Here is a 19403-nt window from a genome sequence, read left to right as displayed (position 1 = left end):
TCTATTAAATGTTAAATAACACCAATCAAGGTCACTACTATTACAAATTATAATATTAGAGTATTTTTAAAACCATGTATTAGAGTATTTTTAAATACAGTATCCAAAAATAATAGTCTCCGTTATTTGTTTAATTTATACGAGCGCATGTTTGTATTATGTCGATGAGTGTGATTTATACTTTTTGATCCAAGACATGTTTTTGTCAAGTTTGTATATTAATTGTTTTTGATCTCGTATATTCAGAATTGTAAGTTTTGAAATAGGGAAAACTAAAGCTTTAATCGCAAGTCTTCATAGTCTTTACAAAAGTAACGATACCGTTGCCGCCGAATTAAAAAACCTCGATGTAGGTACCTTGCACTACAACGTGAAAAAATATGGATCCACCAGGGGGGCCTCGAAAAACTACAATCGCTGATAAACGTATTGTATTGATCAGTAAACATAATTGAAAACTTACAGAGTTAGTAGCTCAGATCAGTAAATCTAAGGATCTGCCTTTGAGTACATCTGCAGTCAAAAGGAGAGTGGCTTTTTTGGAAGGGTGGCAGTGGAAAAACCTCTTAAGATATTTTAATGAAATTAAGAGGTTGCATTTGGGTAAAGAGCATGAACGTATGAAGGAGAGTATTTGTGTGCAGTTCAAAAGAGGATGCTAGATCCATGTGTACCTAAGCCCGACTATAAAACACGACAGGTTCGGTGATGGTTTGGAAATGTTTTGGAGAAAGAGCGACTGTTGACTTGGTAAAAATTGAAGGGATTTTGAAGAAAGGAGGTTTTAAAAAATATTAATAAAAATGTGATACGATCTGGCAAGCGTCTGATTGGCAAAAAATTTCTCTTAGACCAATACAACTATCCAAAGGATTCTTCGGAGCTGTGCAAAGAAAGAATTGGAAGAATGTACTGAATTTAATTATCTTGCATTCACAGTCGCTCGGCGTTAACCCGATTGAGTCGGATAGGGAAGTCATAAAGCAGTCTCCTATTTCCTATCATCACATAAGCTATAAGGTGGGCAAAAACTTCTCATCGGTAGTGTAAAGAGGAATTCTAATTGTTTTTCAAATGATTATGATGATGAACGGTTTACGTGACGGAATATGTATACCTTTTTTAAAAAATTAAATATTAAGTAGAACCAAATTTAAATTACTATATAAGACTATATCTATTACTTTAATACCGCGTTGGTTAATGCTTTTCATCACACCTTACCACTGATCACCTTTCATCTCTAGTCTATTTCTTAATAAAAATCCTAAATTTTTTAGATATCATTATTTGCTCTCTAATTTTTAAATGATTTCACTAAATATAGATATATATGAATTGTAAAAGTTCTTTTCTTTCCAACTTCCAACATCATTATAATTTCAGTCAACAACAACTGAAATCCCGATAAGAATACATATTGGTTCGACGAAGATAATCCCTTTTAATTTTTTAAATATATAAAAAATTACACCATATTAAGTTTTGTTTTGAGATTACTATAGCCGAACAGGCTTGTTCGATATAAGATTAGAAAATTGAATAAGATTCTCATAAAGAAATGAATTCGATTCCTATTGAGCACAATTATCCAAGTTTTTCAAACCGAATTGAGAAATAAACACTGAACAACTAGTTTATATTCAAGTCAATTGAAATTGAAAATCAAATAGGACAAGATTTTAAGTATATAAGTGAATTGTCTGATTCTAATAAATATACAATCTTGAGGGATTGAAATTCGTACGTAAATTTGACAATATTAATATTAGATTCTTCCAATTTTTTGTTTAGACTAAAAAAAACTATGTAATTAACCGTTTTTGAAAATTCAATACTCAAAGAGTGCGCATGGGAAAGAATGTTGATGCCTAAAAGTGGAAAATAGATATTTGAAGTTAATATTTCAAATTCACGGCTAATATTGTTTGATGTTTGATTGTCTCTGATGATTATACAGAAGTTCCAAAGCAAAGCTGCGGACAATATCAAGTAGCAAAATAATTTTTAGATGGATACTGTAAAATCTTCTAATCCCTTCCGTACGTTAAAAACACAGAATTTCTCACGCAGTTTTCATACCAACACGATCAAAACTCTGCATAATTATTATTGCAGTCAACTTTCCAAACGGTTTTTATACTCAAACAGTTCAGATTTGTTGAAATTGATTATAATGGAATACGATGATTTATATATATAAATATAAACACATCAATATGAAATTGCTTACAAAAACCTGATGGAAACGAGAATACAAGGCAAGGGAAATGCTTCTAAAAATACTTTTTCGGATTATTTTGAAAAGTTAACAAGAAATTTAGAACAATCAGCATTATGGCCCCACAAAGTCCCATAAATATTGAAAACTATATTGATAAATAAAATTACACAACAAAACAAGGCGCACTTTTACAACAAAAATCGAAAAACTGTCGTACAAATTAAACCCCAACTACTGAAGAACTTTAATAATTTTCGAAAGATTTACTTCATGGAAATGCTGTTTTGATAAACTTGGATATTGTTGATAAAGAAGGTTTGAATCTGGCTTGATTTACCAAAAATATACAAATCTTCGACCATGCACGAAGGAAACAATTTTTTTTAAATTTGTAGAATAGTAAATGTAAAAAACATTCCGTGGGAATGAATAAATTTGGCACCGTGTAAAAGATATTGTGAAATGTTTGCAATCATGAAATCGGAATTATATGCAGTCCACTAGTTTCGAAGGTCATCCGCATCGGCATCTTCTAACTCTAAAACACCGTGGATATGTTGATGCTGATAAATCCAATGTCGATAATTTTATAGCTAACAATCGATTCAGTTTACAACGCCACCCTGGCTAATATTCCGATTACCGAAGACGACCTACCAGGAATTACTTTCAAAAATTGTACATATACAATCAACTTTTTCAAAAAAAAAGGCAGTGAACGAAAAGTTTTTATAGAGCCTCAAAATTTTTTGTTGCCAATGGTACTAAATAAAGTTTTTCCGTAAAAAACCGAATCACATAAGAAAAAATATCATTTATTCCAATATTTGTAGTATTTTTTACAATAAATTAGATAATATACATATGTATTTATATAGAATTATTAGATAATTACCTCCCATTTAGGTAAAAAAAAATAAAACAATTAAACATTCACTCACAACCCTAACTTGTACTTCAATAAAAAACAAAGCACTTCTTGGTATATTATGCAGGGAAACTTCAGAATTTCGTGGTTTATTCTGCTCTGAAGAATCGTTATTGTCCCTTAATTGTTTCCTTCCATACATCTGGCTCCATCAGTTGCTATTGAAACATTTTTATTAAAATTGATTCAATTGTATTCGAGGCAATTTGCACGGCATTCGCTATACCTTCCCCTGTAGTTTGTCCCAAGAGCTGCAGTAATTCTAGAAGTTCTATTTTTTCAAAATCAATAATATTTGGGTATGGAGCAACTTCATATTCAAATAGTCGCATGTGACTCGCGAGATAGCTTGCGAAGTTTTGTAGGCACTTGTAGCGAAAGACGAGGTTTTTTTTTCCTTTTTCTGGTGTACATTTCTTTTGCTTTGGTCACAGTAAGTGCCGAGCAACTGCGACAGCAGCGCTGAAATAGGAACCGAGCTTACATTGTGAATATACCTTGTATTTCTCCTTATATTGATTTGTGGAGTGCACTTAAGAGAGATATATAACATAACACTATTCTAAATGCACATCATATTCTTTAATAATTTAATAAATATTTATTAGATAGGATACACTAATGCTTAATCTGAAGATAAGAAAAATGAATTCACTTCTACACTGACTAATTATCGCACCTCCATTTACACTAGGCGAAAGAAAATAAATTTCACGCTTTCATAAATATTAACAACGCCGTCTTTCTTGTCCATTATCCTAAAATAATTTTCGCTGGAAACTATTTTTCAAAAAAGTACCGACTGGAACCGATTCTGATATAAACGGATATTTCGGTATTTGAATTTTAATTAGGAAGGTTTATATAAAATTATCTGGTTTTCGATTCAACATTCTCATTAATGCAGGAAGAATAAATTACATTTCTAGGCATACAACTCATATGCTTTTTTCTGCCATAGACCACTTCCAACTTTTTGCTGTATCCGCACCAATTTCCAAATCTCGTAAAAAGTGAAGATTAGAGTTTCAACGAAGAATTACTTAATAGTTTTTGAAAAAATAAAATCAACCAAGCAAATTGATTGTGCTGTGAATGGATATCAATAAAGCAAAATTGACCAATCGGAAAAGTGACTCCATTCACCTCTACTCCTTTGAAATCTAGAGTGACTCACAGCACAAGAATCAATCAATTCTCACCACTTTTATTTAGAAAACTTCTCATTCGCAGTGCTAAAAAGAAATATAGTATATTTTCTTGTGAAGTAGGTATTTATTCAAATATATAAATTATTACACTAGTAATAATAAACAGTCGTAATATAATCAAAAATAAACAATTTTAGGATAATGTAACTTATACAATGGTAATTATTAAAAAATATAATTTTAATGAGAGGGATGCATTGAGGGATTAACAGCAAATTATAATTATTTGGCTTGAGCTTTTTTAAAGTATAACTTCCCGATCTGTGATATTCAATCTGTTCCTTTTTTTTTTCTTGTTAATAATTTTGTAACGACACTGAAACTTTTTTCGCCAAGATATGACGAGGGAAATGATATCAGAAGCTTTTACTCAATTCCCTATAGTCCAGGAAATTTTTCAAGTATTTCTACCTGAGCTAGTTAAAATATTCTCTTTTAAATGTCACTTTCAGCTCCTCGTTGGTGCTAAGCTCGGGTAGCTCATCTTGTAATATCGCATTCTCCACTTCCGTTTCAACAAATAGATTTATGATCCATAGTGATATTGCCATCGATAAAATATATTCGAATCTGATTTAAATAACCATCATGTTGAACGTGAGTCTGAATATCTTCATCAAGGCATTTTACTTCGAACAAGTTTACTTTTAAATAAGAATCCATTCTTTCCAGGAATTCTAAAAGTGAGTTTAAAAGGAAATAAAATCTTCATAAACATGCAACTTTCAAAAACCAGCCTACTTTGGTATATAACAGTAATCGTTGGAAGTCTTCATCATTTTCATCGCAAAATTGTGCAAATAAGCTCTTATTCCATGCAATGCTTCTTAGTATCCATATAACAGAAATTCCTATAGAACTTAACTATTGACGAAATTGATTTTAAAAGTAATAAGTACTTCTGATAACATAAGATTTACTTTTCCAAACTCAAACTTAAAATGTTCAGAGAGAAAAAATCAACGCAACCACATAAAAGGTAAACATCACGTGATTCCATATAACAGAAATTTCTATAGAGCTGAACATCCGTAGAGATCCAGGGTACATTAGTACGAATGAAGTTTCGATAGCGCTTATTGATTCCATGTGTTCTGAAGAAAGTTATTTAAAATTATGGGGAATATGGTTTTTTTTGTTGGTTTAATCAAAAATATAGCCCATATCAAAATTGCGAATTAAAAAATCATATACAAAAATATTTTTCTTCTCACCTCTCTCACAATTCCGAAGTTTCTGTGAAAAAGTTTCCGACCTCAACCTGAAGAGGTCACGGCATATCAATATAAGTTAAGGAATATATTTCTGGATGCGTCACTAAAATTTCAGTCATTTTGAAATGGAAGAATTTGAGCATTAAGTTATCATAGAATATTCTTGAGAGACGATAAGCTTACTAAAGTGAAAGATGATCAATTTCAGCAACTTAATTCAAACAAGGCCGTATTAGTTTGATAGACAACAAGCGTTTGGGACAACAGCCATATCATCAGAAAAGCTCACCAAATGGATACTGATCACAAATTGAAGAGATTTGTGCAATATGTCACTCAAATTTTTCGTTACAAGATGTTGTCGATGGATAAAACACTGACTCGCAGTTACCTCTGGTATAAGAATTTTAAGATGGTTTATGAACTCACAATATCACTCGATCATAGTAGGGGCTCCATCTGTTGCCACCGAAATGAAGTTTATGAATGGAATCGATTTTTCCTTGAAAAATCACTCAGGTCATTGAATTTGGATTAACCTGTAGTGTTCGACTTCAAAGTTTTCACGAATAGTCGTTCTTCATGAATTTCTTCGAAATATAAATAAGAAACTTAGGTCATCTTTTCATCAATACGTCTTTGTACAGTGTTTTTAATCAAAGTATGTCAAATGGAGACAGTACTCGAAACATCTCCTATGGTACGCTATAAGTAATGAGATAATTTAAGATACTCGCGAGTAATCATCGTTGCTTTCAGACGTTGAAGCGAACACTCTATGCACGGTGGGACCTCTTTTCATATTTTTCCTTCAATGTTTGGAAACATTTCAAATGTATCTATTTTATTAGGATGACTCCTTCTTAGATTATTTTTCAGCTTTGATGGTTCATAGAGTCTTTACTCAAAATTTTGTTGCATAAAAGGCATGTGGGTAATAACACTGTACTGACAATATTTCTTCTTAGATTCGGCCATGTTTTCATGTATCAACTTTGCTGAAATTATCTTAAGGCGATCTAACTTAACAGGATATGGTTATTATTAGAGAATATGATTATGAAAGCAAATATTAAATAGTTTCACACTGAATGTATGATATGTATACAACTTTTAAATTCGACCGATTTCTACAACGATGTTTTCATCATCAGAATTTAAATAATATAATTAATCAATTATTTTATATATTATGAAATAAACAGAGTTACTAATTATGTTATATGGAAACGCCTAAACTTTTAAATAATATTTCGATATCAAAATAATTAAATAAATTAGATAGGTAATAAAAATAAAAAAGGGACAATAAGTTCAATCTTTCTAGACTTTCTGTTATTTTATCCTATTATGTAAGTTCATTACTATACATATACACAAAAGTTCATGCAAGATTGCAAGTCGCATAAGGCCGCTTGACATAATGCAATACAACGTGCAAGAAATTGCAAATAAGTCCCTGTATATAGTAAAAGTAAACAAATTTCATCTAATATTTTATACCTAGTTTAACAATGAAAATAACAAAGCTAAGTTTTACGAAAGTCAGCTGATCTGTTAAGCCAAAAGAAACTAGATTGCAACTTGCACGCAATAAAACTGCCACAAAACCGATAATGTTAAAATCTTGCATGAAACAATCAGATGAACTTCATCTACGCATGATTTTGTTCAAGAAATATTGCTTCTTGCATTGTATTGCGTCATGTTAAGCGGCCTTTATTTGTACGTCTGAACAAGCGTTGCGAACGGGACGGCGACCAGCGCATCAACGGCAAGTCTCGACGCGTTTTTACAATTAACAGTCGCTGAGCTTCTTAAAATATCTGCCTATAGTTAGAAGAAGTCAAGCCAACATTTTAGTTCTCATTATCGAAATCAAATAAATATCCACTGACCTCCACTTACGATTGTGGAACCCCATTTTTTGTCACATCCAACGTAAACTCCCATTGAGTCTCCCGTGGATACCTGGTGGTCTATTTCATCCCCTCTACACATTCATGTCTTCGACACTTTGAACTAGGTATTGTCTAATTTTGGGCCCCAGATTCAATGGTTTGGTATCGTTTACTCTCTACATAGTCAAGAGGATTGTTATTAGAAATATTACCAAATCAGTTACTTAAACTTCAAATAACATTTGTTTTATTTTGGAATAATTGTTTTCCAATGGTAATTGATACATTTCAATCAGGATGCATTTAGACCGATATACAATTTCAGCGATCCGAATTGTCGATGATATACGAATGCTGCTTTTACCAGTCTAGCTGCAGTCTATATGCAGTATTAGTAACAAAATCTTTTGCCTGTTTTTATACGAGGTTCAAATTCGCCAAAGTCAATGTACCAATTGTAAGCAAATATAGCGTGTAGTGCTAAACGTGTCTAGTATTTATAATAGTGTGGATTGTTTATGTGGAGAAAGAGAATCCAATATTGTAAAAGAATTGTAGAATCACAAGAAGTTTTATAGACTATATTCATTCAGAATATTCAAGCAATGTTGAGGAATGGATATCAAATTTTACTAAGACCATCAAGACGAAATGTTTGTATTTATAGTATTACCCTAACTGCAGCTTAAGGGTGATAAAAGTTAAAAGCTTTAATCAGAATCCAAATTTTAAAGTATTGGTTATTGTTGTAAAGTCAACAAATACACGATGAAAAATTATCCCTTTCTAAGAAAATCTTTTTCATAAAGATATTCTAGATTAATTGAGCCAGGTAAATAATTAGTCTCGATAAGCTACTGTGCAGAAATAAAAAATTTTTGTTGTCCTAGTGTCCTACGAGAAACCTCACCTCTGAAAATTTCTGTAGACTTCTGTCTGAGCCATCTGCTCAAGTCTTTCAGTCATGAATTTTGTCTACGACTATTTTCGTTCGATCTTCGCTTCTATTATCAGGCGGAGAATCTTATATCGCTCGCCTCTCATTATATGTCCTAGGTACTGCAACTTCTCTCCTTCATTGTCGTGAGTAGCTCTTTATGTTTACCCTTTATATATAGGATTTCTATATTTATTTTATGTTTCGTCCAAGACATCCGCAGTATTCGCCTGTATGCGTACATTTCGAACACCACAATTTTCTTCTTCGTGGCCGCATCCATGGTCCAACTTTCTTATCGGTACAGAAGAACAGGAAAGATGTAATAGCGGAGCTTCTGGTCCGGAGTTCCAGGCTGCGGTGTGCCAGAAGCATCCTCATGTTGTTGAGAGTTTTCTGTGCTTGCTCAATTCTTGATCTGATTTCAATTTTGGGTAGCATTGCTGGTTGACGAGCGTGCTTAGATATCTTAGAGATGATACTTATTTAATGATCTCTCCAAGGATTCTTAGAGTGGAGTTTTTTTGTATTTTTGAGAATAACAATAGTTTGCTCTTAGACGTATTCATATAAGTATCTAGTTGCTCACTATATTCTACAATAACGTCTATTAGAGGTTGAAGTTCTGGTAGGCTACTGGCCACTACCACGGTATCATCTGCGTAAGGAAGATTGTTTATAATGTTTCCATTGATCTTATGCATGTCGTCGTATTCTCGAGGGCTTCGTTCGATACTGCCTCAGAGTAGAGGTTAAACAGTAGGGGAGACAATACACATCCTTGTCACACGCTTCTTCTTATTGCCATATCTTCTGATGTGTACCCTTCGATTTTAACTACTGCTGTTTGGTGTCTGTAAAGACCTGTTATGATCTCTTCTCATTTTCACTGTAGAAGTACTCAAAGACAGATCCCCATATTTATTGATCTGGGCTACTATCTCTGGACCTATGAGTTGTCAATTACGTTTACTCCTGGTGGAAGCTATTTTCTCACGTTGTAGTCCAAGAGATACATTGAGGTATTTTTAATTTGGCGGCAATCTTCCGATCCCTTTTGCTTAGTCTATGAAAACTTGCTATTGATGCACATATTTCAACCATTAGCTCCCATTTGATAGCATACAAGTTTGAATTTTCAAGAACGAAAACAATTCCAAAATTTCAAAATGATATCAAAAAGTATATATAAATCACAGCACGCTCTTGCGTCTCACACATATAAACATGATCTCGTCTAATGTAAACAAATAACTTTTGAACGTTAGTGTATGTTAATGTGATTACAATTAATCACTATTAAGTTCTGCAGAATTTTTTTAATTGAGTTATAAACATTCAGATTATTTGTGTTAATTGTGATAAATAATTGACATTTATAGTAAAATTGTGTCCTCTTATTGTTACTGTATTTTCAGGCATTCAGTCTTTAGTATTCAATATCACACTCAGTTGATTACAGTATTTCAGTTTCGTGTTTATGTTATACACATGCTTAGCATTATTAAAGAACGGGAACAAACTAGTCGATGACTTGACGAGCAATTCGGAACTTATATATAAAAATGGTATTTCACCGGAAGGTGCACGTACAAAACACACAATAAAAAATAAATAATTTGTATTCCTTCAATAAAACGATGAATTTTTAAGTTCAACACTGTTTCTAACGGGTTATAATGGATACATGAGCAATATCAATGTTGAAAACAGTAAATATGAGTTGTGAACCAAAATAAAAATTATTGATATAAAACAAAGAATGAAATACGATATATATTTTAACGTATTTGTTTGGGTATTTATTTAATTAGAATGACTGTTCTATGCTGTATTCAACATATAGGATTTCTATGTTCATTATCGTTATAGCAGAAAAAGACAAACTCACTATTATGTGACCTAAAATAGGTAACATTTAACTATCACGAACTTTGATCTATTTATTTTGATTTGTATCTCATATCACCAGCAAGTCCTTCAAACTTTTGACTTTTAACTAATGATTTAACGTTTTATAATCCTTTTTCCTTGATGAAGATTAGAACCTGACAACCTAACAAACTTTCCCACATTATAATAGACATATATGGTCGTTTTCAACCCAATCTTATCAAATGCTTTGAACTGACAGAAAGGGTCCAATATATTAAGCAACAAAATATTTCAATCCACGTACACTACTACTGGCTGCAAGATAATATAGTTACCATCTAGTTTCTTTGAAGTTTTCGTCATTGTTAACTTGATTGTTACAATATAAAGCTCTTAAGTACATTAAAGACACATCGAAAACTTACACGATATATTTTCTCGGAAAGGCACTGGACTGTAAATTACCAAACTTTACTTTTAAATTTCGTTAAAGAACTTTATAATTGTGAGACACATATTTGAGAGAGTCTAAATCATTGTAATCCGTTTATCTGCCTTTATCTAAACTTTGCTATTTCGCTGCTCGTATCTCTCTTCCCAAAGGACACGACGGGCCCTTCCTGCTATACTTGGTCCTTGCCCTTTCTTGCCTGCCATTTAGTTAAACTGAGTTTCCTTTTCTCCTTTGGCAATCTGGCTTGGGACGATAGCAGATTTATTTATTAAGTAGATGTGTTTCTCTTTATTATATCGATTGTTCCTAATTTATTTAGTTTCTAGTTATTTTATTACACATTACAAATCGTAATTATGATTATATCTATATTATTTGAGCATATTAATTAATATTAACATGATGTATTTGATATTATAATGTAAATACCTAAGTGACACTTGTTGATTATCTTATTAGTCCTCATATTAGTGGTTACATTCTTCTAAACATGTTAAGACTTGACTCATCAATATAATGTTCATACTTCAATTTTCATTTAAATTTTGATAGCTATATGAACTGAATGTAAACTGAAAAAATTACCGGAAAATGGCGCATAAAAAAATTGTTGTTTTTGTGTCTATTATAATCATCCAATCTTTCAATGCCTCGAGTTGTTCATCTTGTTTTTGTCGAATATTATTTCAATGACTTGATCTGGAAGACTTTGAGTTTTTGTTTCAAACAAAATTGAATAGTTTTTTTAGCGTTTTAGACAAGTGTTTCTGTGGCACTGTAGTCATAGGTATTTGTTATAAAATATTTTTAATGTCAGGATATGAACTTCCATTATTAGTACAAGGATCCCACTAATAAGACATTTTAATGTATTTTGATAATTTTCTGGAAGTCTATTTCTCTTAGTTTTGTGGTTGGTGGGTTGAAATCCCTTATTTTATCATGGATTACGGTATGTTCAGTTGATGAATTGTTTGGCTGCAGGAGTTGACGAGACCGTTAGCATCACTAATTTAGTCTGAAAAGGCAATATATAATGAAATTCAATAATATATTTTAGTAAAAACTAGTCTTATATCAGAAATATCTAGCTACCTCATTTCATTGCTCTTTCTATTTAATTATTTAATATAATGTGCAAAATACAACCCTTTGTACTAGTATCCTTTCATCATTTGTATTATGTTAAATGAGATGTTGCGCTTTGATATTTTTGTATCACATAAAAAGATATTTTAGACTCTCTGTCGATCTTCTTGCGGTATTCGTGATAATTTACGATGGCAATAAAAGTCAGATCACCTTGTACCCACAATAAATTCTCACTTATTAACAAATAGACCCAAAACAGTTATTCAAAATTAGAAGGTCTTAAATGTTTTTTTTTTCGGCAATTTAAAGTGCAATGCTCTACGCAATAAACCACTTTAAAAAATGCAGTGTCAGTGGATTACCAATGACTTTTAAAAAGGGATACATAGACTCTAAAAATTATCATGATACTTTTGATTTTCAGAAATATATTGATGATGAACTCGTAATAATTCAAGAGTAATTTCTTCATGCTTAGCTCATTTATATAAAGTTGTCTCTTATTTGCAAATTATTTATGATAATCAGCAGACGAAGAGTGCCGTATACACTTGGAGGAAATAATATGCTACAAGAACTTGGTTGGACAAGGAGAAGAATTATTTTTTCAAATTTATGAATATCCTCACCAACAAAGATATTAACTAGAATCTAAAAATACGATACACTAGACGCTACCTATGGTCGGTATTGCTTTATGGTATTAAAATTTAGTGGCTTGAAGAAGACGGAATCACAAAATTTTAAATGCGGACCTATCGTCGATTGCTAGGAGTAGACTGAAAAAGTGACAAATGGAGAGATCCTCAGAAAATAGGGAAAATACAAAATTTCCTGAATATAGAAAGAAGAAAAAAAGGCCCAAAGTACCGACTTCCTCAACTCATAATCAGAAGTAGGATATATGGTAAACGGGTTAAAGTTAAGAAAAAGCAAATGTATTGGCTGTGGAACATAGTCCATAGGAGAGTATACAGGCCTGAGAAATATGGAAGATCTGGTCCACATAGCGGCGGAAGCCTACGAGAGTGTAATCACCAACATATAATAATAGTCGATAGGTAGCAGAAGAAGATATATGATCTGTTGAAAAAACAACGCGATACGAGTTCAAACTCCTTGTCCGAACAAATAAAAATATAATGACTCAATCGCAAAACACTGCCAGTTTTTTTGGAACATTAACAAAAACGTTCAGATCAGTAATCAAACTGGAGTTTATAACGATATAATGTGTAATAATAAATTTACATAAATATTTTAGAAAGTGGGGAAAATACATTTTCGAAAAGAAATTCTTAGCTAGCTATCAAATATATTACTGAAGTTATTATTCAAATTTGCTCCCCAGAACAAACCTGTACGTTCCAGAAGGGATTTATTGAAATAAAAAGCCACCCAAAACTTCCATCATCCATTAATCTTATTCAATAGAGTCCAGTATTCATTGTAGTTTTGATTTCCTTTCTACTGGGTTTAGTGGGAGTCTCTAACTATAATTATTCCTCCAGCATAGTTACAAGTACTTTACTACTTGTACCTTCTGTTTTGCGTGGGTGTGTTTTGCAACCTCTAGAAAATAAATATTACTTACCTATTTATTACTTCAAATAGTTTAGTTTTAGACCTCAGCAAAGCTCTCCCTACTCAACGATATCTTACTCATTCCCAGGAACAGCAGGTTCTCTAGTTGATTGCGTTTCTGATTTATTTGCTCGTATTCTTATTGGCGTCTCTACTGCTGGTCTTGGTCCAATTGTTTTCTCTGGTTACCTGACGGAAGTTGTTAACACTTCTATGTTGGAATGGATCCTCAGCTTTTCGAAATTTCTGGCGTTCCCATTCTGAATCTTTTCGTCTAAATCTTGATTGTGACATACCCAAGGACTTTCATTGAATTGTACTGAAAATAATCAATATTAATTATTATTGACATACAGTACTAACATTAAGAAATACACTATTCCTATTCTATGTTAGAGAAATTGTCGTATATTATAATCTAGTCTAGTTGGAATAAATATAGTCTGAATAACAGAGCACCATCTTCATTGTACTTGTTGTAAATGAATCTTTTTATCAATAATGAAGGGAATCTAACAAATTTTAATAAAATTTGGTTAATGTAACTTGTTTTCATATATCAGATCATTTGTTGATTATATTTCACGTAACTTCGGTTTTTAATAAAGTGTGTGTGTATCACGTGTGAACATACATAATGAATTTGTCATTCTGTGTAACCTGTGGATGTAAACGTTTATTTTCGTTGACAACATCTGTAACTTCTATAACGTAAATAATAAAATAAATAACTAAAAGTGGCACATTTGAGCGGAGAAATAAATTCTGTGGTAGAAAATGCCACAAAACCATTTATTAATAAATATATTTAAGTAGTGGATATAACAGTCTTTTAATATATCACCTATCTACGCTACTGACGTTAAAGAGCAATGGAATCCCGTTCTTCTTTAAGAATTATGGCCAGGAAAATAGTTTTTGTTCGAAAACCTTCAAAGAGCGAGGTCAGACTCTCGTCCCCCGTCCGATATAGGACCCCAAAGACTTCTCTGTCGAGAAAGAGAATAACAAAAAAACAAGAATTTTTTGTGCGTTTTATTGTTGGCGAACAATAGACTTTTTTGACTGTGAGGAAATACCAAAGGACAAGTTTCGCTTTAAATATAGAATTGTTTTGCGCCTGCTGCGGTATTTTTAGGATTATGTTAATCTCTAGGATGGAATATGGACAGTGCCAAAATGTGATGAATAAAAGATCGGGCTTGACAGTATTTTACTGCTCATATTTTAATATATTCCAATTACTGACCTAGTTATAGCTTATTATATTTTGATATTTAGCTAAAGAGACGACCAAAGTGATTATTAACTAAACTGTATCATTGAAATTTGTATTCTATATGATAGTAATCAGAGCAAGACTAAGATGGATGAAATTGAAGACAGAAAACAATACGAAATGGTTAAATAGAAGAGGAATTAGCTTATGAGGAAATGAAAATATGAATTGATAATACTGTTAGAAAAATAGAACAGGAAAGTTCAAATAGAAATAGATTTTCTACAAAAAAGTAAATTAATCTAATAAACATACAAAGGTAATATAAAAAAATTAATTGAAAGTTGAATTTATATATATATATATATATATATATATATATATATATATATATATATATATATATATATATATTATTATATAGTATATTAATCACTAAAGGAGAATCTGGTGAATTTGAGATTAACAAAGTAGTAAGACAAGGCAACTCGCAACAGACAATGTTAAACAAGATAGTTGCACAGAGAAAACGGATGGGCTCAATAATCAATGAAAACAAAAAAAAAATGAAATTTTGAATGCAATGTCAAGGGGAAAAGGTGAAAGTTGTCGAGTATGAACTTATGGAAGTGAAAAGTTTAAGTACATAGACGTTACGATCAATAATAGAAGAGACAGGAGTACTAGATAGAAGAAAAAATAATGAATACAAATTCCATGCTAATTGGAAATTTACTAACCTTTTCACTACTAGTATGACTTTATCAATCTTTTCTGAAATCCATTAGAATGGGTTTACGGGACTATTTTAGTCAGTTGTACCAATAAAATGTTTAAAATCCCGCGCTCGACTTTATGGACGGTCCGCAAGCATAGAACATTCGTCTGGACCTACTCAAATAGGGCCCTGCTTTGCTCTATTTGCTTCACTGGCCCGACTATAGAAGAGCGTCGGAGTGAAAAGATTAAAAACTAAACTACTCACAAAAACGAAGAAAGATCAATATATATAAAACACCAGTAATGGTGTACTCAGCTGAAACAGTGACACTAGCAACAAACAAACAAAAATGGAAACGAACGGAAAGAAAGATAAGAAGAGAAGTGTAAAATAGGTTATTAATTGAAATCATTGTAGACAATTACAAAATAAAATTGACAAAATATTGTCGATCACTTAATTAAATATTAACAAAAGATATAGGAGCTTAAAAATGTTGTAGTGGAAACGATACGTAGAACATAGAACTGTTGTTACTACATCTTTTGAAACCGGTGATGAATCAAATGAAAATAACATCGACTACGTTCAAACCTCATTCATTCTTTATGATTTTATTGTTAGAGTACCTTAGAGATAGAAAGTGTAATGTTATATAATCGAGTATACATTTATTTATTTATTATATATTTTTGAGAGAACCATACTGTGGTTTTTGCTTTCAGATATATAATTTGATTCACCTGCTTCACAAAAAGTTTATAATACACTCCAAATAAGGTAGCAGAATCTTACAATAAAAAATCAACAGCAATATTTGAATCGAAATATATATGTAGGTAATATACAAAATAAAAGTATATAGAAATAAAGGAATGTCTACACAGCTTCTGGTATAACTACTTAAAGTAATTATACATTCTGTTTTTGGTACCAAAGTCCAGCTTAGTACAACCAAAATATAACAAGATTACTGTCTTCCATAGTGTTATCAAATGCAAATTATCCTGTTTTAGCAAACGCTACTCGCACGAAAATCTCTACATTGGTGTCAATTTAACACAAAATTTGAGTGGAATTGGTACAGAATGTGAAGGTTTTGGTAAATACTTAACGGTTTGTTAGTGGCAATAGTTGTTCATTACTTTAGACAAATGAAAATAATTTCTGGTTATATTGCTACTGAAAACCCTTGGTAGGAATTACTCTAGATCTTCTATGAAAACCATCTGTTCTGTCAGCAATATTGTAATCGTAATATCGAAATGTACAAAAATGGGCAAGTCGTAGAAAATAGTTTTTGAAAGTTATATCAATATTTCGAAGCTAATTTCTTCAAGCGACAAATACAAAAATGAAATTAATAAGTTTTCCCATTGGAATTCATAGACTGGTTTCAGTTACTTAATTATTTGGTCACATTACATATATCTACATATGGTAGGAGCTACGAAATATTTTGGTATTGTCTACATTACTTTTATCCAAACACGAAATATTTGAAAACAGTGCAAAAGCATTTGATAAAGTATGGTATAAGAGTTGACTTTTTAAAATCAATTAGGAAAAAAATGCCCAAATCAACCTATAAGAATATAAACTTCTTCCAGTTAGACTAAACAATAAGATTATCTCATATAAGGAAACTGTAAAATATCTAGGAATACATCTGGATACGAAATTAAAGTGGCAGCAACATGTTAAAAAGAAAATAAAGAAGCTGAAACTATGATATAACAAATTATAGTTACTAGGAAGAAGCTCACAACTTAATTAAGTTAACTTAATAGTTAACGCCCCGTGGTATGTCCGCAATAAAGATCTAAACGCAGAAAACAGTCAAAGAAGATTGTTGACTGATTGCTGAACTTCTCGATAATCAAGATATAGTCCGCAGGCTTGAACTTGTGTGAAAAGTGATAGTTATAACCCAGTTCAACAGTAGGCACAATATTGAAGTGCGCATACATGTCTATTTCTTAAGTGAACCATTGGGAATATTTAGGACAGTAAAGTATTTAGTCGATAAGGTTACATGGGAAATGTCTATGAATCGTGAGATTAGGTGCATTGTTTCCCTCATAAAAAAACGGAATGTTTTAAGTCTCTCTCAAACATCTATATGAAACTTCCTGTAGATAAATTGATATAATTAGCAATTTATTTATTTTTCTCAAAAAATTATGACAGTATCAAAATATAGTAGAAAACTACAGTTGAATTCAATTCGACTTACGATGGCGAGTTAATGGAAGAGAGACTTTTCAATTATAAACTTACTTAACTATAACAAAATATTATATTTCATATATTCCAAATAATTATCTTTCGGAAGTTTCACAAAATACTCGCTTATATATAGTCATAATCTCTTCATTTCTCTAAAATCGCTCTGCAGTAAGAAATTTTTTGGAGTAAGTAAACGGAAAGAACAAGATCATACGAATATAGTAAATGAAGCACTTAATTGTAACGCAGCTAGGCCAATAATTTAAGCAAATAGCAGCCGAGTTAAGAGGCCAATCAACATTAGATTGGACAGTTATCGTTTTCCCCTTTTCTTAATAATCAATAAAGATTAAATATTTGGAATACCAAATGGCTATGACATTATTTACCAAAACATGCTCTATTAGTATACTTTTATCAAATGATATCTAATATATGTTTTTTGGGAGTAACGGTGAACCTAAAATATGTCAACTGTTATTATGACTACTTTTACAAGCAGAAAACCAATTAGGTATTCCATCGAAATTTCAGCATAATATTCACCTAAAGTTTATCCAACAACGGAAACAGTTTTTTTGATATGAGTATTTTACTTTGACATTAGAAACATGGCAGAAATAAAATATATAATCACCATAGTGTTGTAAAATAACGACGGTCAGACATTAGTACAAAGTTACCTTCATGATATAAAATCAACGATTTGGGGTTCAAGCTGCAGATTTGTTGTTTTTTCCTCATTATTGTTCTGCTATTCTTACACTAAGGAAACAACCAAATTTATACATTCAAATTATTAAGCAGAATTATTGCAACTTTAACATATGATGATTAATATTTATTTAAAGAGTTTTCCACCGCTTTAAACGAAAATATAAATGCTAATTGGGCGCGATTTTTGTCTGTTTGTAAGAGATAAAATTTTAAACTAATGATTTATTTTTGGTGACCCCTTTCGTGGGTCCAGAAACAAACGGTCGCGTACTAAGCAATGCCAACGAATCACCAACGTTGTCCCTCTGCTTAATTGCCATGTAATATATAGGCATTCATAATTGCCGGCCACAAAGAATTCATTTATTATATATGAGGGTGTTTCCTCTAATGAAATGCATCATGGCTGTATGACACAATAATTTTCTTTCTTATTTGAACATCTGTTATGTTTCAATTTCCTAATTTCAATTTCATATGTTCAATCAATCAATGTACTTGAATAAATAAAAATTGAGTGGGGAATATTACCAAAACGAAAGTATTCAATTGAACTAATGTGAAATTTACGTTCATGATCAGTTAATTTATAAATTCTTGTACAAAATTAACGAACTACTGCATTAATCAACCTAAATATTAAACATGAAATGGAAATTATTATAAAACAGATAGATATCAACCAAACATGGTATAAACATCGTATTGTACTCGTATTGAGCTAGGCATAATTAAGAAACTAAAACTTAAAATTGGAAAAAATAAAAATCAATAACACAGAATGGATTCATCTAAGTCAACATCAATACCATTTCGGTTTTCTTCTATCACTTTTCATTGTATTTGTTCATCATACCATGTTTACAATCATTCCGTGCTTCTCCCACTTCCCAAAGACACCGCCATCAGTTGGCTATGATTGACAGCAGGGAGTCGTCGAAATCGAATCCTTTTTAAGCACGTCCCACAGATTTCCCATAGGACCGTTAGGTGACCAATCTCATAACAGCAGTTAGATAATCTGTATAACCACATGTGGATGAGCATTGACCAGCATAAATGAAAAATAAGGTCCAAGAAATGGAGCTAAGAGCATT

The 19403-nt window shown here is 31.6% G+C and overlaps 1 protein-coding gene across 1 annotated transcript in view; it reads left to right on the top strand.

Moving 5' to 3' along the window:
• The window catches only part of LOC130443129 (homeotic protein antennapedia-like), a 442038-nt gene that overhangs the window by 127362 nt on the left and 295273 nt on the right, over positions 1 to 19403 (top strand). The gene's annotated exons all lie outside the window — the stretch shown is intronic.

This window comes from Diorhabda sublineata, chromosome 4 (genome assembly GCF_026230105.1).
Source record: "Diorhabda sublineata isolate icDioSubl1.1 chromosome 4, icDioSubl1.1, whole genome shotgun sequence".
NCBI lineage: Eukaryota > Metazoa > Arthropoda > Insecta > Coleoptera > Chrysomelidae > Diorhabda > Diorhabda sublineata.
This window is presented reverse-complemented; position numbering and strand designations above follow the sequence as displayed.